This window comes from Euleptes europaea, chromosome 2 (assembly GCF_029931775.1).
Source record: "Euleptes europaea isolate rEulEur1 chromosome 2, rEulEur1.hap1, whole genome shotgun sequence".
In the NCBI taxonomy this organism is placed as follows: domain Eukaryota; kingdom Metazoa; phylum Chordata; class Lepidosauria; order Squamata; family Sphaerodactylidae; genus Euleptes; species Euleptes europaea.
In genome coordinates this window covers 68750522-68775198 of record NC_079313.1, presented here as the reverse complement: position 1 = coordinate 68775198, position 24677 = coordinate 68750522, and positions in this window count along the sequence as shown.

Below are 24677 nucleotides of genomic sequence, written 5' to 3'. Positions count from 1 at the left end.
CAACCCTAACCCTAACTGTCAACCTCCCTCAGTCTGGGGCTCCATGCAAGATCTCATCTCGTGGAGTTGCAATGATCATGAGAACGGTGATGAAGCAGCCCAGAACTACATGGGGGGAACTTGTCAATGATCTCAGGGCAGCTGGGACCATAGTCACCATGAAAACAATTTGTAACACACTACGCTGTGAAGGACTGAGATCTTGCAGAGCCTGCAAGGTCCCCTTGCTCAAGACAGCACACGTACAGGCCCGTCTGCAGTTTGCCAATGCACATCTGAATGACCCAGAGGAGAACTGGGTGAAAGTGTTGTGGTCAGATGAGACCAAAATCGAGCTCTTTGGCATCAACTCAACTTGCTGTGTTTGGAGGAGGAGGAATGCTGCCTACGACCCCAAGAACACCATCCCCACCGTCAAACATGGAGGGGGACATATTATGCTTTGGGGGTGTTTTTCTGCTAAGGGGACAGGACACCTTCACCGCATCGAAGGGACAATGGACGGGACCATGTATCGTCAAATCTTGGGTGAGCGCCTCCTTCCCTCAGCCAGGGCATTGAAAATGGGTCGAGGATGGGTATTCCAGCATGACAAAGACCTAAAACACACGGCCAAGGTAACAAAGGAGTGGATCAAGAAGAAGCACATTAAGGTCCTGGAGTGGCCTAGCCAGTCTCCAGACCTTAATCCCATCGAAAATCTGTGGAGGAAGCTGAAGGTTCGGGTAGCTACCAACACAACATGCTCAACAGAACCATTGCAGAACCCAGTAAGCCCAGTAGAACCACAAGCCAATGGGCCAAGCCAAACAGAACCAAAATCAAACCAGAGAATCTCGGCAGTGGAAACTCAAGGTGGGTGGGGCACTTTTGCAAGCCCGGAAGAACCAATGACAATGTACAGATGCCCAGCAGAACCCAGTGCCAGTCTGTCAGTCCCATCTCAACAGGACTAATGTGCATCCAGAGAAGAACAAATCCAAGCACTGAGTGAACAACAGTGTAAATACACTGAAGGGAACACAAAGGCACACTTGCCAAGAAAAAAACAACCCTGAAACTGACAAAGAAACCTGAAACTGACAGAAGCAGCCTTTTGAATTCCCCCCATGCACAAAATCAAAGGCAACGCAAGGGGGAGGGAAAGGAAAAAAACAGCCACCAGGAGCCTGCAAACTCTGGCTCCTGATCTCCCCAAAAATGCTGAATATTTCCAGGATTTTTGAGGACCATTTTTTTCGATTTACTGAAAAATCTTTGGGATTTTTGGGAGAGCTAATACCAAAAAAGCACAACACAATAAGGTATTTTTGGGTATATTTTTGGCTCGGTTTCACCTGAATGCACACTCCTAAAAAAAAAAAAACCAAAACAAAAAGTATTTTAATAATAATAATAATAATAATAATAATAATAATAATAATAATAATAATACAGCGCAGAGTGTTAAGCTGCAGTACTGCAGTCAAAAGCTCTGCTCACGACCTGAGTTTGATCCCAACAGAAGTTGGTTTCAGGTAGCTGGCTCAAGGTTGACTCAGCCTTCCATCCTTACGAGGTCGGTAAAATGAGTACCCAACTGTCTACCATCAATATGCCTGCTGCATTGGGGAGCCACTGAAGTTTTCAAACTGCCTTCAAGGATATTGCGGTATGTACAATGGGGGCAACACTGACAAGGTCTCTTCTTTAAGTAATTTTTTATTTTTCCAGACATTAAAAATCACAAACATAAACACCATACAAACACAATGCAGACTTCCCCCCCTAATTTCTTCATTACCAGCAGCCATGAAGGACATGGATCAAATAGGCATGTTCCTGAGCAAACACAAACAAGTAAGCTGCCACATCTTGAGATGCCAAGAACAGAAAATCACCCATGAAATCTGACCCAAGGAGAACCTGGAAACCTGTGCTCCACACTAAAACAATGGTAAATCAAAGTTCAGGAAAACACGAACCAAAGGGACCACCCCTATGGCTAGTTTTAAACCTAAGAAGCTCTACAGGAAAACTGTTCGTGTTTAGCTTAGCCTTAACAGAGAGCATTTACCTAGAAGCACTTAATCTTGCCTAAGTTTGGTGGCAAGCAATCAAAGAAAAGAGGAAAAAAGGCCACAGAAGCTCATACTTCCTTAAAAATTCTGCAGCGAAGACTCCTGAGAAACAAAAAATGGCTCTATTGGCAATATAATACTCTTCCAGCAGGGACAAATGCCTACTTAGTTTCCAATGGCAGAAGATTGTCTGTCAGCTTCCTGGCTCATGCAAACGTCAGTTCAGACATGCAGGCTTAGCATGGGAACATCCAGAGATAGCTCACATGTGTGAAATAATCATCATAGATCAAAACATCACTATAGCATTCATTTTCAATGGAGCTACTGCAGACTGTTTGCTCTAAGTACTAATCAAGTGACAAGGCAGTAGGTGACATGCATGCATGTGTGAATCAGAGCAACCTTGCACATGGGAAGACTGCCCTGGCTTGTCCCATTCTCGGGGTTTGGGTAGCTCTATGCAGTGTTTGAGAGTGCTCTGTTAAGAGGAATATATTGAAAGATGAATTTAAAAGAGTTCCTGAAATGTTACCTGGCTTCATAAGGGCTTGGAAAGGAAATTTCAGCGAGGATATATTGCTCAGATATTCCACTTGGCTTGGACAGAATAATGAAACACTTTTTAGTTGTGATTTATGAGTCTGGAAAATCGGCTCCAGACTTTCACAGAGCATTGAAACGGCTCTAATCTAGGCCATAGCTGTCAGCTTGGGTATGTCCCCCTTAATAAGATGATAAAATACCCAGATTTTATCTTTGCAGCATGATCCTTTGCAGAGTTAGTCATAACTCTGAGAGTGACAGGGCCAGCATGGTGCAGCAGTTAGAGTACTGGACTAGCACTATAGCTGGGGGAAGAATTGTGTTTTCCCGCAAACAAAATATTATTTTCCTTACATATTTATCCTTGCGACAACTCAGTGACGAAGGTTAGTCTAAAAGAGAGATACTGGTTCAAACTCATCTGACGTGCTCGAGTAGGGATATTAACCTAGCTTTTCCCAGTCCTAGTCTGACATTCTAATTACACTACACTGCTATTTGACTCTGGGAAAAATGTCATGGCATGTATCCTGCCTTGGCTTGGAAGAGTTTTTGTTTCTCTGCATTGCTTGGTGGAATGGTAGGATGCATGCTGATATTTTTATAACTGAAGCACCACCTTGAAGGTAGGCAGAAGCCAGGATGGGGCTAGTGGGTGTTCTGCTCCATCAAATATCCCCATCAAGATATACAGATTTTTGAATGAATGGCATTTCTATATAAATAATTTCTTTCTTGAATAGAAAATATTCTTTAAAATATCTATGGTAGCTTATGGCCACTCAATAAAGTAGCACTCTAAAGTTCCAGCTATAAGACCCACCCGGTGCTCCCAACCAAACATTCTCCTTGCTATTCCAATATCACCTTTCCCCCCTGAAAAACAAAGCTTTTAGCTACCACAACTGTTATGGCAGGGTGCTTAAAATAGGCTAAGGGGGCTCTCTGAAGGAAGGCTAAATATGAATCCCCTGGTGAGGGCAGACAATTTGTAATTCAATCAACACTGGACCACTGGGTTGATCATCACTTAGTTATTGTTGATGAATGGATGAACTGACACCACTGAAAACTGTGGCATTTGAAGTGGCTCAGTAGTAGAGCATCTGCTTGGCATGTAGAAGGTTCCGGGTTCAATCTCCTGGCATATCAGGTCATAGGTGATGTGAAGGACTTCTACCTGAGACCTGCTGCCAGTCTGAGTAGACAATACTGACCTGGATGGGCCAATGGTCTGATTCAGTATAAGGCAGCTTTGTGTTGCATGAGTGTATGTCACTGCTAATGCAGAGTCCAAGTCAGAATGGATACAAGAGATGTTATCCACTTCAAATAGTTTCAAAACTATTCAATGTATTGACCTACTAGTGGAAGCAAAACCACATACAGCAAAGTTCTAAATGTTTACAGAAATGATGACCTAGTGCAAACAGGTTTCAACTCAATAACTATGTTAGGATTAAAGAAATGTTTTTTTTAAAATCAATAATATTATCTTTTATTTTTACACTGTTTATTTTGAATGCCAAATAAATAATAGTTAACACTCATTCTGAACTTGTCTCTTTCTCTATTGAATGATGGGGGGAGGGTGCTCTAAACTCATTGTTTGCTTTGGGTTAGGGTGGCAACCAGTGGGAGACTTACTAGGCTCGGGGCTCGGGGGCAGAAATGGTGTTGTACAACATCACTTCCAATGGAAAAACCATAGAGATTTGTTGGATTCCTGGAGCGTCACCATGACTCAATGAAGTCATTTCCTGTTTTTCAGCTGAAAGGGATGTTGTGCATTGCACAATGCCATTTTCTCCACTCTGTTTGCTCCCACTGCTCATTCAAGCTGCAGCGGAAAACCGGGCAGGATCAGCGGGAACACTCCCACTGAAAACAAGTAAGTGGCATCCTGGGGAGAGATGGTTGACTCTGGGTATGCAAATTCTGTCTCTGGTGTTTCAGCTCTGATAATGCTTTCCTGTGTGTAAGTCATCACTTGTTGCAGTCACACAGCCAAAGCCTCTGCTGAAACCTTGCTGTTGTTTTGTTGTAAAGAATGCTCTGGCATCAACTAAGATGTATAACCTCAAGTGTTATGATTTCGTCATTGCTTTGAACTTCTTATACCCAAAGAAGAGCTTCTGTGGAACATAAAAAGTTGCCATCCAGTATTTTAAGTATTAGGAGGTCCAGTAGAAGCAGATCAGCCAGAACAATGGGAATATTAGATGAGTTCTGCTGGCCTCCCTGGGAAGTTGTCAGGATCAGTGAAATCCTGCTTCATAAATGCCAGTGTTATTATTTTAATAGTTACATGAATAGAGCTGGTTCAAATTTAGTAGCTGGAAGGGCTTTTTTCATTTGGGAGGAAATGGGCTTGGGGAAATGGAGAATGAAACACTATGTAAATGAGAAACATTATGATGATGATGTTTTAAAATCTGGTTTCAATCGTGGGTACTGAAATTGTCAAAAATCAATGCTCAGCCATCCCCTGCAAAATTACAGTCTGCATGAGACACTATAAAAAGACTGGATCATTATGGTCTTTTATTTGTTTTTACATTCAGAAGTTTCAGTGTAGTGACATCTGAACTAGTGTGGTCCATAGCATGGTCATGGAAGTGTACCTAGGTGATTCAGGTCCAATCATAGATCAGCCATTGAGTTATTGGCTTCCCTTGGGCATGTATTGGCCATTTAATATGACCACAGGAGGATGCTTCATACTGAATCCATTCAGCTCACTATGGCATTTTTATGCTTGGCTGTTTTCCTCACGGTCAGCCCTGTGATGACTTCGCGTCTTTGTTGTGATTATGCATGCCGTTACTCACTTCCAGAGGTCGTCTCGCTCTCCCCCTTCATTTCTCCGCATTTTGCCTGCATTTTCAAATTTGAGATAAAACAGGTCCCTCAAAACATGGGCAAAATGCGGAGAAACACAGGGGGAGAGCAAGGCGACCTCTGGCGGTTGGAAACGGCATGCATAACCACAACAAAGACCTGAAGTTGTCGGAGGGGTGACCGCAAGGGAAACAGCCGAGCATAAAAGGCCTATGGTTGCAGTCCTAAGGGCACCATCTTGGGAGTAAGCCCCATCGAATAACATGGGACTTACTTCTGAGTAAACCTATTTAGGCCTGCCCCCATGTCTACGTCTGGCAGTAGCTCTTCAGGTGTCAGTCAGTGGTTTCAGTCTTGCCGCACCTGCTAACTGAAGATGGCGGGAACTGAACTTGGGTCCTTCTACATTCAAAGCACATGCTCTGCCACTGAGCCATGACCCATCAAAAGCACTTTCTCCTTACAGGAGCTTTGTTCCCCTGGCAAGACTTGAATCCTTGTCTGAGAAGGTTTTTCATGGACGATCCCTCTCAAGAGAGTTATGGCAGTGGCTCCAGTGTAATGGATCAAATCCTAGGAAGCAAATAACGCTTGTTCCTGTTTTTGCTTAATCGGCATAACAATGCTGGGGACAACAACTTGGTGATGCTACCTCATGTCTGTCACTAGTGTAAACCCATTAATTTTTTTGTTTAAAAAGTAGACAAAGGCATGCTTTCCTCAGAAGGAGATAACTTCTGTGCTCTCCAAATTTAAAATTTTAAATAGCTTCCTCAGCCATTTTACAGTGAAATCCGCTAAAGTCAATAAGTTTAGAAGGGTATAATTCTGCTTAGAATTACACTGCTAATTGCAGAAAGTTGGTCTGTGTGTTCAGGTCTCTTTCCTGGGTTGGACTGAATGGGTGAACTGCATGTGCAACAGATCAAAGTCTGATTGTGTTTCTTAGCTCCCTGTCTGTACCCGGTGTTCTGTTGTCAGAATATTTGTTAGCCAAATTTGTTAGCCACGTAGTGAATCTGTACAAGATGATGGATGATGCTTGGAGTAGCAGTCTGGTGGAGCAGATACAGTGTGGGACTTGGACTGGGGAGACTAAGGTCATTTATGCATGGGAGTTTTACCTGAGGTTTGTTGCTGGTTGGACCCACACTTTCCTGTTGGGAATCTCTGCACCAGCAGTTTCCAAACTCAAGTCAAGTCCTGTCCCTTTAAATACTGCTTTGTAATTGGCTTATTTCGCAGTGCTTATTGTGAGAGAAAATCCCCCCAAAAAACCCAATTGCCGCATAAAAATGCATTTCAAGAACAAAAAAACAAAAACAAAAAAAAACCTGGAGCAATCTGAAAGGGGGGGGATCCAAGCCTCGGTTTTAAAAAGCCTTTCTTTTGTTCAGAAAGAGCCCTGAGGACGCAGGAAGCATTTGAATCCCCACCTCTTTACACGCTGCTTTGTGATTGGCTGTGAGAGAAAGCAACCTTCTGTGTCCTTCTGCACGGAGATTTCAGCCGGGCTGAGCTCAGGGCAGAGGGAAGATTCGGGTTAACAGAGGAATGGGGAAGACCCAGACATTGCAAGGGCTGGCAGCGCGGTCATTTCTAGTGGATGGAAAACTCAAGCAGAACCCAAAGGAACAACCGAGTCAGACAGGGGGCGAACGTGAGTCCAAGTATGCATGTATAAATGACCTACACTTAAAATACTGTCTTTGTTATGAAGGGCACTGTGTAGCCTTGGGCAAGTGTTCGTCTTTCAGCCTAGCAGATCTCACAAGGTTGTGGTGAGGGTAAATGGGATAGCCCCGAGCATGTCAACCTGAGCTCTTTGGTACCAGGTGCAGTGGAACATAATTTGAGCATGCCGGTAGCCAGGTGGTACCAGTGAGCCAAGCTAATGTCAGGTTGTTGTCTAGAATAAAACTGCCACATTTCCACAGTCTGGGTGCCTTGTGGCGAAAAGTCGCTGCCCCTTCCTGCACCAATAGATGGACTTTATCCTTTCATCTGACTTCCACTTAGCTGAGGTCTTCTTTCAGATCAGCCCAGGTACTTACCAGCTCGGGGCTCATAGCACCTGACCTTTGATGGAAGAATGGAATACAAGCAAGAGACACTTCCACAAAGGGAAACTTAATGACCGACTGAAGTCATAAAAAGTATGTTTTATCCTACTTCTAGTTTAGCACAAGAGTCTCAAATGGAAAGCATGGACAAGCGATCTGTGAGTGAAGCTTTCAGATTTCCACAGCAAAGAAAGAATAATTTGGAAAGGAAGAAGTGGGGACTGAAATAGCTCAGAAAAACAAAGACCATGGTAAATGAAATATTTCGGACTCATGGATACTGCTGTGGTGTGGGAAGTGTATCTGCCTTAAAGTCACATTTTTCTTCTTTCACACTTCTAGGACTCCGTGACCACTTTTGAAAAGCTCCTCTCTGTTTGGCAAGTGTTGAAACGTCGTTAGCAATGCTTGTACACACAGAACCTTGCTGGTCTCACATATTGGACGAGGACCATATAAATTAGCATCACGTACTGCTTGACTCGTGACTTCCTGTAAAAGCGACACAGGGGGGTTCCATTTCCACGGGAGATGGAACAGTTTCAGGGTGGGCCAAGAACTAGAGCAAATGCAATACGTGCTGATTGATAGTGCGAGGTGGACAATAATGATGATTTACACGCATATTCTTTTTTTATTCCTTAAAAGGAAATCCCAGTTGCCAAATATGTTAATGGTGTATGTAATGGTGTGTTAACGGACACCATTACGATGCTGAACAAAATTAAACCCTTTGCCAAGACAAACCTTTTCAAGAGTACATTTTATGGATCAGCAGACTTTGCAAATGCCTCAAGAAGTGGAACCATAGTGTGAGAAACAGGTCTTGGAAATAGCTAGCAGTTGCCTAACCACAAGCCAAACATATCTGTTCGTAATTAACTCCTCATAGATATAGGTACTCTCTTCATTTTTTCCCTCATCTCATGCATAATTGTTCTAATGCATATTATTTAATTACTGCTTGGATGGTGATTTTTCAAACAGTTGCTAGGTTAGTATGAATATAAATATACATGAATAAACAGCATATATGAATGTTAGAAAAACTAATGCCCAATATGGAGAAACCAGTAAGGAGGGTTTGAGGGAATGCTTTAAACTGTATTGTTTGGTATTAATTATCTGTACAGCTTGCTGACAATAGATGAATGGGGCATTGGCACCAACAGATTGTTGCAATCAGAAGGGTGATTTTCTGGTGGTTTTTTTGTGTGGCAAAAATAAGTCTGAAGTTAATGAACATGGAAAGGTTTTCTGGCATTTTTGAGAGAATAGATGTGTGCCAAGATTCAGCAAGAAATGATAAGTGAAGTGTACTGTATCTTGAAAGACTAAAATAGTGAGGTGAATTTGGGGTTGAGAGAGAATGTGATATAGAAGGCTTAGAGGAAATGAAGTGAGACCTATGAAAAGTGACTGAAATAAAATGAGCAGATTCCCAGCAATGTTATTGATTAGAATGTGTGCTTACAATAAAGGGGAAAAGATCCACTGCAAGATTCTAGGGCTGGTGAGCACAATCTTCAGACCACATGTGATCCCCCCCTCTCAACAGCACCTATTATCTTTGATTACAATGAAGTGTAAGTAGTAACCACAACCAAAACTCTTAAAATACATTGGGTTGAATACTATCCAGCACCAATAGATGACACTGTGAAAGGATGATTTTTCCTGGCTTTCCTCTCTCTCAGCAGCCACCGGTGAGTTTCAAAAGTGCGATGACGAGGGTTGGGGGACCAACCAGAAGCCATGCTGTGCACAGAAGGTAGTAGCCTTACCGAGGAGGGGAAATCACGCTAAATTGCCCTCTTTGCCTCTCAGCTCAGCCCAGCCTCTTGTACCAATGCAGGTGGCAGGAGGGCAGATGTTAACTGCTTAGCCTTCTCACTACATCTACTGATGTTGAGCACTTATGCAACTGCCTCAGGGCAGACTAACAGAGTCAGTATTGTCTGCTCTGACTGGAGTGGCTGTCCAGGATGTAGAACATAAGAAGATTTATTTATTTATTTATTATTAAATCTATACCCCGCCCTCCCTAGCACTGCTGGGCTCAAGGCAGCTTCCAACAGGTAGAGCGATACACATAAAAGTCACAACTATAGCAATGTTCAAACACACAGTAAAAGCTTAAAATCCCAGTTAATACAATGGCAGTGGCTCCCTATCTCAGTGGCCAGCTCCCATGAATGTCCTCACCTAGGAGGTTTGCCAAGGTGTTAATCAGGCGGCCCAGGAACAGGAAAGAGTAGGAAAAGATTGGAAGGGGAGGAAAGGGAAGGAGAGGAGGTGGGGAAAAAGGGAGGTACTCCGGCTAGTACCTCCAAGAACTAGCTGGAGATCTCTTGCTATTACAACTGATCTCCAGCTGATAGACATCAGTTCACCTGGAGAAAATGGCCACTTTGGCAATTGGACACTATGGCATTTAAGTCCCTCCCCTCCCCAAACCCCGCCCTCCTCAGGCTCCACCCCAAAAATCTCCAGGTATTTCCCAACCCGGAGCTGGCAACCCTAAAGTTCCTGTGGGTCTTTCCTATGCAATCAGCACCCCACCAGGAGGGAAAATACCCTTCAGGTGTGGGATACCAGCTCTTTGCCACTTTGCAGTGCAAACTGTTGCCTGAGCTTGTGAAGAACCTCTAGTCATAGCTAACTTTAGGTGCATTGATACCATTGTCTTTGAAAAACATTTTAAATGAAGAGGCCTAGCCTTCTTAGTGTGTTTGCTTTAAACTGAAACATTCTAAGAGACCGTGTCAGCATCAAACATTTCATTGTGTGCTAAAGAGTTTGCTTAACCTTTGGAACCTTTCCTCTTTTCTCCTTTGGTTTTCTAACCATTTTATTGTAAAATTAGGCTCAAAGAATGCAAGACGTATGTGTGAGTCTTTCTCCCCAACCCCAACAGTTAATTTTTCAATGAAAAGCAACCTGGGCAGTGAGAGTGAGAGCAGAAAAGGGCATTTTGTCCACAGAAACCCCCTCACACCACTTTCCCACACATGGGGGAAAGTTCTAGGATGCTTGTATCTTTTACTCTACACGTGTGAAAACATGGGCAAACTGAGCACACAAAGGGGAGGAAGGGAAAGGGTTTCCCAGCTTCTTCATCTGTCTCTCGTTGCTCTCATGGTAGCCTCCTTTTAAAAAGCCATGAGAATCACACTATTAAGGGACACAAGATGTTGAGTATTTGTATTTCCCCCCCAAAGAAACTAAGAATAGGGTTGCCAGGTCCCTCTTCTCCACCAGTGGGAGGTTTTTGGGGCGGAGCCTGAGGAGGCCAGGCTTTGGGGAGGGGAGGGACTTCAGTGCCATAGAGTCCAATTGCCAAAGCGGCCATTTTCTCCAGGTGAACTGATCTCTATCGGCTGGAGATCAGTTGTAATTGCGGGAGATCTCCAGCTAGTACTTGGAGGTTGGCAACCCTAAGGATCATCCTCACATACGCAATCACATTATTGACCAAGCCCAGGTGGTTGACTAGGTCACCCATCACTTAATGTGGACCTGCTTCCATTTAGTGTAGGCCCAAACCCTTAAGAATTATTTTTTCATGCTGTTGAGTGCGTGCATGAAGGGAGACTTAGTCATAATGGAACATTAGTCACACATAACTTTAGCTGGATTGGGGCCATTAATTTTGGCATTCTGATGTGAATGCTGTGATTTCCAACGCCAATGGGAATTCCAAGCACTAAGTATTCTGTGGAGTGTGTTGATCCAGACAAATATTCTATGGAAGAATGTTAAATTTGATCAATTAAGCAGTGAACATGTTATTTCTTTTTCTCCTCCATTTGATTGCTTTAATTTTTTTTGTTTTTGTTTTACAAAGTTAAGATTTTTTTTTACATGAAGGTTGTCCAGTTATCCAGATGTGTATATGTTACCTTTTTAAAAAGTAGTTGATTTTGAGCCAAAAGGAAAGAGGAAGGGTTAGGAATGTGAAACCTACTTTCTCATAACTTTGTAGAAGGCAGATGTTTCTCTTCTGGTTCCAACTTTCATTTTCTTTGCATGAAGGAGAAGTTTTTAAAAACTAAATAAATATCCCTTTGAGAAGAGCATGGCTCTCCATGTTTTTCTTTGCATTAACTGTTTTATGGCTAGGACTCCTTGATGTACAACTTCATACTCATTCCAACAGCAACCGCTTGCAAACCCTTTGTATAAATGACTTTCAATGTTGTTTGCAAGAAAAGACCACTAAAACACATCAAAATCTCATCAAGACATTTGATAAGGGCCCTACATGAATTTGCTGTACTCCTCAGAATAATGTAAATATGGCTGTAAATAATTTTTCTTGCAATAAAGATGTTACACAAACTGTTCTAATTGCAAACATAACAATGCATATCTCAGTTTTCTAAGGATAACAGAGGGTGCCATTTTACCTACTGGTGATCGACACTATTAGATCTGCACTGTGCCATGCTTAAAAGATATACTATATGGCTCTGACTGTCTGCTTTGTCTCTTCACGAGAAACCCTGAGTGTTTTCAGTTTGGATGGAAACTCTTGGCTGTCCAAGCTGAAACATTTGGCTTCTAACCATTTTGCGAATGCTTGCATTGTTTTTAGTGGAGCTTAATAAAAGCCATTCTGTGGCATGGAGCCTACGGTGATTATAGAGCTTCTTCAGACAGTATAAAATCCTGATTTTTTTCAGGATACTAGCTGAGATCCAGTGCTTGAGGGGTAATATCACACTTAATTGTTGCTAACTATAGCTTGAGAAATTCCCAGAGATTTGGGGGTGGTGCCTGGGGAGGGTGGAGCTTGGGGAAGGGAGGGAGCTCAGTAGGCATGTGATACCATAGAGTCTGCTCTCTGAAGCTGCCATTTCCTGCAGGGGAACTGAGCTCTGTAGTCTGGAGATCAGCTGTAATTCGGGGAGAACTCCAGGCCCTACCTGTAGGTTGGTAACACTACTCCTGATGGCAACCTGACCCAGGGCTGTGTTGGCCATGCTGAGGAAAAGAGAGATCACCTATTTACTATCGGTATGTACCTCAGTCTATAACTCATCAGAATATAATAGTTTAAATGTAATTTGTTTTTTTTAAAAAACATTATCCATCACTGAGCATGAAAGAGTAAATAACTCATTAACTGTGTTAAGCACAAAGTACAACTTGGGATACTCATTCAAGCACAATGAAATGACACCTGATTCTGAAATTGAGGCACTAGCTAATGGATTAATTCCATCTTCATAGCAACATATGGTAGCTTTAAGGTAGCCAACTCTGGGTGGGAAAATTCCTGGAGATTTGGGGACGAAGCCTGGGGAGGGTGGGGTATAATGCCATAGAGTCCATTCTCCAAAGCAGTGATTTTCTCCAAGGGAACTGATCTCTGTTTTCTGGAGAATAGCTGTAATCCTGGGAGATCTCCAGGCCCCACCTGAATGTTGGTAACCCTAGATAGCTTTGTGCTGCAAAAACATAATTTCTCTGCAACCAATACTCCACCAGGGGTAGGGAGCTCAGAAGTGGAATGAGACATGTGCATAAAGGTCTCTCTGGCTGGGGATGGCTTCTGCTGGGTGCTCATAATGGGCTGTTACTTTATTAACATATTTGCCTTAGAGGAGACCTGTTGGCCTGGACTGATATTTCTTAGTCACCAGGTTTATCTGTTTTGCTAGGAAGCCCCAAATGGATGACTGCCAGAGGTCTGTCAGATGGGAGTACCCTAGGGTTGCCAACCTCCAGGTAGGAGCTAGAGATCTCCTGGGATTACAACTGATCTCCAGCTGAAAGAGATCAGTTCACCTGGAGAAAACGGCTGCCTTGGAAGGAGGATTCTATGGCATTATATCCCATTAAAGTCCCTCCCCTCCCCAAACCCTGCCGTCCTCAGGCTCCATCCTCAAATCTCCAGGTATTTCCCAACCCAGAGCTGACAACCCTTGGGGGAATCTTCTCCTCAGCAGATGAGGAGAAGCTTCCTCCAAAGTAAGTTCCAGGCCTAAGCCCGGTATGCCTTCCCTGGGTAGGCACCGTGCCTGTCTGCAAGGCTGTTGTCCTTCCTCTCAGGTGTCCCTCTCGTGTCCTTATCCTGAGGCACCTGCAGAGGTGGCTCCCACCCAGCTGATAGTGGTGATGGGCCACTCCTGGCCAAACTGTATCAACTTTTTGGTCTGGTCAAGAGGGGTATGGCAGCAATGCCCAGTCCCTGCAGGGCTCCCCTGGCCTCACAGTCATTTAAACGGACAAGACCAGGGCTTAGGGTTGATAGATGAACAGTAAAAAAAAATTGCTTGAGATTGACATGTAGAAATTAGAAGATGGTTGTTCCTGTGTCTCTGTCCCAGGCACTACCAACCACAGCAGCGTCCACAAGGAGAGGGCCTCTCAGCAACCCTCCGGGTATGGTCCTGTGGTGGCACTGAAGGGCCTCGGTGTAGCTCCACCTGCTGGTGGGTCAAGCCCGGGTTCTGGAGGCAAGTCAGTCTCTGTGGTTTAGCTCTTAGCCTATAGACTATATGCACTGGGGCAGATCAGGTTGTTAGTGGCTGTTGTTTGCTCACCTAATTCTATCATTGGGACCTGGTTTTTCTGCCCAACTCCCTACAGGGGTGTTTCAGCCCAAGGACCTAGGACTCCTATATGGTTGGCTGTATCTGTCCATGTATCTTTCCTGGGGCCTCACACTACCTTCCACCACTTCTCCTCTCTCCTCCCCTTTGTCCAGCTCCTTTCCTTTTCGCCCTGTCTCGAGCTCCTTATCCTTGCACTTCCTCTGCCCATCTTCTCTCTCCCCTAACTGGCTTCTTTTTTTCCTATCTGGCTCTTCCCCTTTATTTTTTTCTCCACCCACCTCTCCCTGTCTGTTCTTCCTAACCCTCCAATCTGCTCTGCCTCATCTGGCTGAGGGTGTGTCCACAACAGCTTTCCCCCATACTCCCCCTGTCTCGTACGTCAGCAGTCCCCCACCTTGTTTAAATTGTGGGCACTTTGGGGATTTGTGAAAGAAAGTGGCGGTCACCACTAGGGCTGTCGATTCGGTTCGTCCCGAACTGAAAAACAGCCGAATTTCCCCTGATTTGGAGGTTTTCAGTTTGGATGGAACTGAATTTAAAAAAAGGCGGGAAAATGACTAGCCGAATTCGGCAAGTTTAGGGTGCGCCGAATAAATTTGGCAAATTCAGGGGCTCAAAATCAGCAGCATAACCGTCAGTTAGTAAGCAGCATTCTCCCGCGGCCAATCAGTGGCCAAGCTGGGTCTTCTTCTGGCCAATCATTTTTGGTTGAGTGTGTGAGCCCAGCTGTTGCATGGCCTGGGGAGAGAAAAAGAGAGTGTCTGTTTGTGTGTGAGAGAGATCCCCGTGTGTGTGTGGGGGGGGTGCGTGTGCACATTCACGGCTTTCCAAGGCTCCGGGGGGCATTTTTGGAGGTAGAGGTCCCAAAATTTCAGTGTAGCTTGAGGGGACCCTTCTTGCAAGAACCTCCAAGTTTTGTGAAGATTGGGCCAGGGAGTCCGAAGCTATGGGGCCCGGAAGGAGTCCCCCCATCCTTAATGTGCATCTTTATTCCATTTATAGCACGGTCGTGGCTTTCCGCGGCTCCGGGGGGGCATTTTTGGAGGTAGAGGTCCCAAACTTTTAGTGTAGCTTCAGGGGACCCTTCTTGCAAGAACCCCAAGTTTTGTAAAGATTGGGTCAGGGGGTCCCGAGATATGGGGCCCAGAAGTGGTCCCCCCCCAAAATTGCCCATTGGAATAAAGTGATTAAAAACACAGTCATGGCTTTCCACGGCTCCGGGGGAGCATATTTGGAGGGAGAGGTCCCAAAATTTCAGTGTAGCTTCAGGGGACCATTCTTGCAAGAACCCCCAAGTTTTGTAAGGATTGGGTCAGGGGGTCCTGAGATATGGGGCCCGGAAGGGGTCCCCCCCAAATTGCCCATTGGAATAAAGCGAATAAGAACACATTCGCGGCTTTCCACGGCTCCGGGGGGGGCATTTTTGGAGGTAGAGGTCCCAACATTTCAGTGTAGCTTCAGGGGACCCTTCTTGCAAGAAACCCCAAGTTTGGTGACGATCGGGGCAGGGGGTCCTGAGTTATGCAGTCCCCCCATCCACCCACTGGAATGATTGGGAGCAAGCGATCCTGTGCATCTAGAGAGCGGCAAATCCAAGGCAAAACCTCCCGTGCATAAATGGAATTGTATTGGATTACTCCTGAGTCCTGACTCCCAGCCCCTGCTCCTGATGGAAGAGAAGAGTCAGAAGACATCCACAGTAAGACCCATTTGGGGGCTTTTCTTTATAATTTTTTTCTGTGTGTGTGTATGTGGGGGGGGGCAGGGGATTTACTTCTTCTCCGTGCTCCTGCTGGAAGACATCCACACAGTTTGATTTTGGGGTTTTTTCTCTATACCTTTTCTCCTGTGTGTGTGTGTGTGTGAGGGGAAAGCAGAGTCTGTGTGTGTGGGGGGGAGCAGTTTCTGTGGGTGGGTGGGAAGCCAAAGGGGGCTTCGCCCGTTCTGCAGAAGGTGTGTGCCCGCTCGCCTCTGCGGGAGTGTGTGCTGTGCTCTGCTTTTGTTTTTTGCCCCTAGCCTGGGGTTGAGTGCGATGGTGTGGCTTGCGTGAGTCTCTCCCCGGTGCCGCTCGGCAACCACGCCTCCTCCTCCTTGTTTTTTTCCCCGTTTGGGGCCGAGCCGTACTGGTTTGAGAGGGGGGGTTTCGCCTGTTCTGCCTGGGGTGTGTGTGTGCCCACTCACACCTCTCTCTCCCTGGTTTGAAGGGGGGGGTGCTTCAGTTGGGTGTCCTCAGGTTTTCCCTCATTCATAAGATCGGTTAGGTCTATTTTGATGCTTGCTCAAAACTGGTTTTCAAATTGTGACTTAAACAATGCATTTGTCCGGTCCCGAGACTCCCGACTCCCTAGTCCAATGCAAAAGGGGAAATTCCACCCCCACCTGCTCCTTATGCATAGCTAGTGCACCTCTGTCCCTTTCCATAGTTTGCAAACTCCCAAGGTTGCGTCACGTGTTGCTTTGCATGGTTTTGCAAACTCCAGGTCCAAACGGTCTATTTATTTCTATTCATTCCAATGGGCAGAGGAGGGGACCCCTTCCGCGCCCCATAAGTCGGGACCCCCTGCCCCAATCTTTACAAAACATGGGGGTTCTTGCAAGAAGGGTCCCCTGAAGCTACACTGAAAGTTTGGGACCTCTATCTCCAAAAATACCCCCCCAGAGCCGTGGAAAGCCGTGAATGTGTTCTTATTCGCTTTATTCCAATGGGCAATTTTGGGGGGGGACCCCTTCCGGGCCCCATATCTTGGGACCCCCTGACCCAATCTTTACAAAACTTGGGGGTTCTTGCAAGAAGGGTCCCCTGAAGCTATGCCGAACATTTGGGACCTCTACCTCCAAACATGCCCCCCCGGAGCCGTGGAAATGCGCGAATGTGTTTTTAATGGCTTTAAATGGCTGAATTTTCCCCCAAACTCCGAATCTCACTCCGAATTGCACAGATTCGAATCGGGGGAGTTCGGACTTCAGCATTTCCCAAATAAAAATGGGCCAAATTTTGCCAAATCCGAATTTTACCGAATTTTTTTTCAACAGCCCTAGTCACCACCAGAAGGTGGGCATTTGCAGGCTGGCCCCACTCACCTTCCTCAAACACAAGGCCATGCTCCAGTGAGCACACTGGCACCCCTAGGGATGGGGTTGCAAGCAGTGCCTCAGCAACTGCTTTGAGATTTTGAGGCTGGTGTCTGGGGAGGATGTGATGTCACTTGTGGGTGATGCTTTAGTTTTTTCCTCCTAATCTCTATAGTGAAGACCATAGAGACATATAAAATTACTATAGCATCACAATGGAGGCCATTTTCCAGCCATTTTTCTCCCACTCTTCCATTTTTTGAGGGCTGGTATGGTGTAGTGTTGGACCTGGGATGACAGGATTCAAATCTTCTGCCTGCCATGGGAGTCCACTGGATGACCTTGGCCCTGTTGCAGTTACTCTGCCTAACCTACTCTCACAAGGCTGTTGTTGTGAGGATTAGATGGAAGAGGAGAGAACAATGGCTTTTTATGCAGGGACATTTCCCCACGGTCACTTCCGCCTGACTGCTTCGGGGCTTACTTTTGATTATGCATGCCTTTTTGACCTGTCAGAGCTTGCCTCACTCTCCCCACGCATTTTGCTTGCATTTTCCAGATTCTGGCTAAAACAATATCTGGAAAATGTGGGGAGAGCAAGGCGACCGCTGACGGGCAGAAAAGGCATGCGTGCATAATCAAAAGGAAGCCCTGAAGCAGTCGGCAGGGTGACTATGGGGAAACATTGCTGCATTAAAGGCCAATGTGAAACGTTGCTTTGGGTCTCTGATCAGGGAAAAAATAAAAAATAAGCACAAAAATAAGGGCAAGGGATTGAGGGGCACGGGTGGGAGTTTACCTGCTGTGGGCAGGCAAATGGCAAGACTATCTGGCGATCAATGAGGTAAGTTCAGGCTCAGGTTTCCAAGCATTGCTGAGCCAGACTCCCATGGACTGGCTGAATGGTATTTGAAAGCAGCATGCCTTCTACTCCCGCCACACTACAGCAACGTTATCCACAGAATGGAACAAACATCATCCCTTGTTTTACTTTTGCTGTTCAAGGCACAGTTGCCTTCAACAGTTCCATTCAACAGTTGGTAACCATATCTGCAACCACAGGAAGAGTTCATTTCACTTCCTGTCCCCACTGAAGAGGAAAGTTGAACTATGGCAACTTCTTCAGGTAGGCTGAAGAGCTAGCAACCTGGATTTCTCGGTGCTGATCCTGAGCACTCACTTTTTTTTACCAGGTCCATGAAAATGCAGCATTGACTTTTATACAATACAGTTACTAATCAGTTACAGGAAGAGGTCTCGTTTGGTTTAGCCTGAAGTAGAGAAATATGAAGGACAAAGGATCTGGATTCTCTGTTGGGAACACAAGGTTCTAATTGCCTAACAATGAAATCCTAACGAGAGTTACACGCCTTTAAATCCATTGAGGTCAATGAGCTTAGAAGGATGTAACACTGCTTAGCATTGCACTGTAAGAGTATCAGCATATAAAACTTTTTAGCCTCTTTGATTTCAGTGAGAGAGTTAAGCACATCTATAATTCCCCCGTGAAATCAATGTGCTTGTGTATGTGGTGTAAAGTGCCTTCAAGATGGCTTAGAAACACTTAAAAGACTTTGGCTGAACTGCATCTAGGGTTACAGTTGTTCCACCATAAACAGAAACAGTCATCTTGTATCATGTTAACACTGTTAACATTCACTACATGCTCTGATAGTTGCTGAGAACCATCAATTCCCTGAAGCCTGTAGAAAAAAAATCTATTACTGTAACTGTTAGAAATAGTTAGCAATTCTTCAGAGAACCCTTCTAGAGAGAACTAGACAGTAAGAGATAATGCTGTGAACCCAGAGGTCCTTGGTTCAGATCACCCTAACCGTAAGCTCGTGTGGTGGTCTTAGATGAGTCACTATTGCCTCTGTCCCCATTGCAATGTGTAATCAAATTTACAGGGTTGCAGTAAGAGTTGTTGTACTAACATCCTTTAAGACTCCAAAAGTGCTATGAAATTCTGAATTGTTGTTGTTGAAGTGTGAGATCTGTCCATCAGAGTTTTTCATGCTGGATTGGACCTTTAGGAAAGATCTCCACAAGTGGGAAATTGCAACTGCATGGTTGTCCCATGGCAGGACACCAAACTCAGGCAAGTGAAGTAAACAAGAGAGAAGATCCTTGAAACCTACACCTTTATCAAAAAGGTCAGACAAAATTTTTGTGACCTTTGAATTGTGGCCACTTTGAAGGTGAGCAGGAATGTTTAACATGCTAATTAGAAGAGAGGATTCTCTCTTACACTGACTTGTAAGAACAAGATTTGTAACATTTTAATTAGTTTGTTCACTCATCATGGTCAGTTGCACTAAAGCCTTCATGTTTATCAGTCCTTATATGCTCTACATGTCAACTTGCTTGGAATAAGTAAATACATATTATAGGTGTATAGACACTGACAAGTGGGGACCTGCAATACTCATGGGGGGGAATAATCTGATTCTCTCCTTACTGCTCATGGAAGGGGGGGCTGGGAGACTCACAGGGGAATCCCATAAACCCCCTCCCATTGACAAGCCTGGAGAGGCTCCAGGACCCTCCTCCACTGCTGCTGAGGCCAGGGGCAGCTTCCAGTACCCACAATTGCTGCAGCTGGCCCGAAGTATCTGGCAACATCCTCCTTCATCATTGCTGCTGAGCCCGGGGCAGCAGACATTGTCTGCAGCTGCTGCAGAGACAGGGGAGGCCACCTCCACAGCCAGGCCCTGAGCGGCTCCATTCCACTCTGGTAAGTGTATTGTCTGAGCATGTACAGACAACACAAATGTATTTGGGGGAGGATTTAACCCCCCCCCCGTATATGTTATTGCTGATTTCAGATTTTTCTGCAAACATGGGGGGTCCCCCAAGTTTAAAGAAAAGGTTTGGGGTAAGAGTGCCCCAATCTGTGGATTTAGGTATCCACAGATAGAAGGCACACTTGGGAATTAGATATAGAGATGTGTGTCCCACAGGATCCTATGGAGCTTCAGCATGCTTCTTTTAACATGCAGACACATGCCCCTGTAACAACACTGAACTTTAGCTTGATTTAAACATGATGTTGCTGAAGCAAAAGCACTTTCCCCATGGGATGTGGCATGGGCGCAGCGTCTTGTTGTTAACGGTTACATAGCTGCTTTGCACTGGTAGCAGCCCAATTAACAACAAGACTCTGTGCCAGTGCAAAGTGCCACAGGTGACTTCATTTGCCACGGTGAGCATCACGTTTAAATCAGGCCCCAGACATTTGTTTTAAAGGGGGAAAACATTATAATCAATAAACCATATGGAAGTATTTATCTGCACTCACTTCTTTAACTTTTCCAGTTTTTGGTTTCAAAGAGCATTTCCAAATGACTGAAATTTTACCTTTAAAATTTTTTTCAGATGAAAATATTTTAGGAAAATTACCTTAGGGTTTATTGTGTATTTATGGAGGGTTTTTTTTTTTTAAAGGGAGAAATCAATGTAATACAGGAAAATGGATTTATTAAGACCAGAAGGAGAACTGCAAATAGCCAGGGAAGATTTTTTGACAGCAGAATGTCTGGTTTGTCAAAGAACAATTACTCCATAGTAGTAGGACAAGAGCTCCTCCCCACTGTGGTTCATAGATGCCTTCAGGGAGGGTGATGTTGGCAAGAGAAGTAAGCATGTCAGCCATAGGATTGTTTCTAGCAAATGCTACCAGGTGAGAAACAGCAAGGAAAAAGTAGGACTCTAAACCACACTGGTAATAGAAGAATTGGCCCTTAGTCTACCTTCTGGTGATGAGTCAAGTTCCCACAAAAACAACACTCGAAAATATTACCCCACAAAAGTCCAGCTCTTGATTATCTTTGTTTTCCAGTGCAAGGATAGTATTTTTTTTTTAATGGGAAAGAATTCAAACGTGAGATCTTAGTCTGAATGATGAAGTGGCCTAACTCAGGAAAAAAATTCTCCTTTGTTTTGTCCTTGTCCACAAAGGTACCTGGAAATATTTCAACCATATGCGTGAAAAGCCAGTAATAAACTTAATAAACTTAAGTTGATTGTTTTGGATCCTAAAGTATACAAATCTACCTTGTTGTAAATGATGAAAGTGAATGGAGCGGATACTCTAGCAAGGTGCCAGGGCAAAAGCTGATTGGCATACTGGGAGGGCAACCTACACCACCCCTAGCCTACAAACATTAGTCAGTGCATCAACTATACTTGACTTAATATTAACCAACAGGCTAGAGTTGGTAGACTGGTACTAGCTGGTAGATGGGTACTAGCTGGGTACTAGTACCTCCAGGTACTAGCTGGAAAGCTGCGATTACAACTGATCTCCAGCCAATAGAGATCAGTTCACCTGGAGAAAATGTCCGCTTTGGCAATTGGACTCTATGACATTGAAGTCCCTCCCCTCCCCAAGCCCTGCCCTCCTCAGGCTCCACCCCAAAAACCTCCCACCGGTGGCAAAGAGAGGCCTGGCAACCCTATTTAGTGGGCGTTCCTGGGCTGAAAGGGATTAGGAAGCTGCCTAACAGCAGATCCGATCCCTGGAACGCTCCAGGAATGCCTCCCAGAACGCTGGTGCAAAGAGTTGCGCTGGGAGGATGCCGGCAGGAGGCTGAGCCAGTGTCCAAGGGCCGTCCTGCCACTGCAGTCCAGGGAGGCTGGCATAAGTGCCCCAGCTCTGGTGTTTGTGCCAGTTTAGATGGCGTAAGTGGCACAGACGCCGGCATAGGGGTCACACTGCCTCCTAAGCCCATTTGGCCCCCAGGCTCAGGAATGGGCTGAGTGATGTAGCCCCCCCCTCCAATGTCCAGGCATGCTAAGTCGTTCACTCTAATGTTAACTGCATGTGATTCCATGCTTTCCTGGCTTTGCAACTGTGCTAAATAAACCAAAACATATTTCCAATAGAAATGGCAGCCGTGGAAAGCAGATTCCTTTCCCTAGATTTAATAGCTATTCACCTGCCATTTCACACTTTAAAAATGGGATAAGGTAAAAGGGAAAGGTCCCCTGTGCAAAGTACCGGGTCATTCCTGACCCATGGGGTGACATCACATCCCGACGTTTCCTAGGCAGACTTTGTTTACGGGGTGGTTTGCCAGTGTCTTCCCCAGTCATCTTCCCTTTACCCCCAGCAAGCTGGGTACTCATTTTACCGACCTCAGAAGGATGGAAGGCTGAGTCGACCTTGAGCCGGCTGTTGGGATCAAACTTCTGTTGGGATCAAACTTCTGTTGGGATCAAACTCAGGTTGTGAGCAGAGCTTAGACTGCAGTACTGCAGCTTACCACTTTGCGCCACGGGGCTCCTTAAAAAAAGGGATAAATGAAGGGATAAATTAATTTCTTCTTGACCCTATAAGGAGAAAAGTTGTTGGTCTCTCACTCAATTCATCGATCTACTTGATAGCAGATAATGTAGTATCCACATCTCAAAAAGTGTCATTAACTGTTTTATCCAGGGAGTAATATATTTCATGCAATATTATTTTGTGAACATGTTAAAAACAATGTGGGCTAGGGAGTCTACTTTATCCAGGCAAAATGGGCATTTGTTTTCTTCTCCAGTAATTTTATTGTATCTCCCTTGCATCTCAGCTGAGTCAGGCATTACACCTTGCCAATTAAAAAGCTCATCTAAATGTATGGATTTTTAACCAGCAGAAATAGTCTGGCAAGGAAAAAATGCCATTACAGGGTATCTGGAAGAGGAGGTGAACATTTATGATTTGCGTCCTCAAACACTAAGGATCAATCCTCATTTAAGATCTTATTTTGTAACTGTTTACAGCTTGCTTTCCAAATACTATTCCTTGCAGCTTTCAGTCGCTCTATTGGGAGGGAAGAAAACAGATTCTATGCCATCACATCCCCAGCGAGCTCCTACCCTCCCTAAACTCTGCCCTCCACAGGCACTCCCCTCAAATCTCCAGGAGTTTCACAAGCCGGAGTTTGTTACCCTACTATGATACCAACATTTCTCCCTCATTGTTAAAAGTCATCTTGGAGCAGTTTTGTTGGCAACAAGCATGTGTGTCACAAGAGAAGTATCCAGCATGACAGCAACCGACATCGAAAAAGAGGTGACTTCCTATAGCACTGTTTCCAAAACATGCAAGCTGACTAATGAAAAGGCAGCTCTTAGAAGTGTTTTGGTGCATTTTAACCTGTTGTTCTGTATATCAATAAAATCATGGGTAGCCATGTTGGTCTGCAGTAGAAGAGCTAGATTCAAGTCCAGTAGCACCTTAGAGGCCAACAAAATTTTGGGGTGGGGGTAAGATTCAAGATAAAAGTATAGCATAAGTACTATGATTGCATGGTCAGTATAACAAGGCTGTTAGTAATGAACAGTATATTAATTTCGGCATGTTAGCTGAATGTATAATGAAATTAAATGTTTCAAGTGCACTCTGGCAAAGTATTTAAGGTTATATTGTAGTGCATTGTAAGTGGCTGTGCTGTATTATGTTGTGTTGTGAATGTGATATGGTATATATTGTTAGTTTATTGTGTAACAAATAGTTGAAAAAATAAAAACTTATTAAAAAAGATTTTTGGGGTGTACATTTTCAAGTGTCAAGTCTCCCTTTGCCAGATACTAATAGGAATGGAGATTCCTACAGTTCTAGATCTTGCTATAGTTGTTATGAGTTTCCTGCTATGTACATATATAGTTAACATATGATGGTCTGACTTCATTGTATGGAATGACCTACATGCAGGATTCAGACATTTTCCTACACAGAGAAATGTTAATTTTGTGAATGTCTTCTTGTGTGAAGCAGCCCTCAGTTAAGGATGCTCTTTGCAGTATACCCCATAATGCAAAATTGGAACCTCTTCTATTATCAAGAACTTTTTCTACTAACAAAAATGATTTTACTGATGAAAGCATGTTTTCTTTTAACTGAGTCACAAAAATAGAGGCAAGTTGGCAACCTCATCTGGGAACAGTTAGACATCTTGTGCAAGATACTTTATTCTCCACAGGTTGCTGAGATATTCGGCATTACAGATAAAGCTGCATTCTCTCTCTCTCCTTCTCTCTGAAGGCTTATAAAAGAGTTTGATGAATGCCCCGCTCCCCACCTCATCACAGATGTCCTGGCAGAGTCTGCAGGATAGTTGCTCTCCTCAGCCTTTCCATGTGATTTGCCCCAAGTGAAGTTACGGTTTCAAATGTCAGTGGGGGAACGGCAGTTCATAGGCAAAAGCTTCACAACAACAGCAACCTGGATGACATCTCCAGTGGACAGGAACGTAGGATTGCCAGGTTGCAGCCCAAAGATTCCTTAGTGCAGCAGGAAGAAAGGCAGCTGCCCTGACCTTCTCTGTTGTCCACCCATCCTGCTGTGTGACACATCTGGGGTTCTGCAGGTTCCGGAGGGGAAAGAGAGCAAGGAGAAGCAGGTGAGAGAAGCTGCAGCTGCCTCATCTCCATACTGCATCAAGGGACTTCAAGTACAGAATGTGTCTCTGGAATGCAACCTGGTAACCCTCTATGTAAATGTTCATGCTGAGGTTCCTCTTTTGGGTTTCCAGCTGCACGGC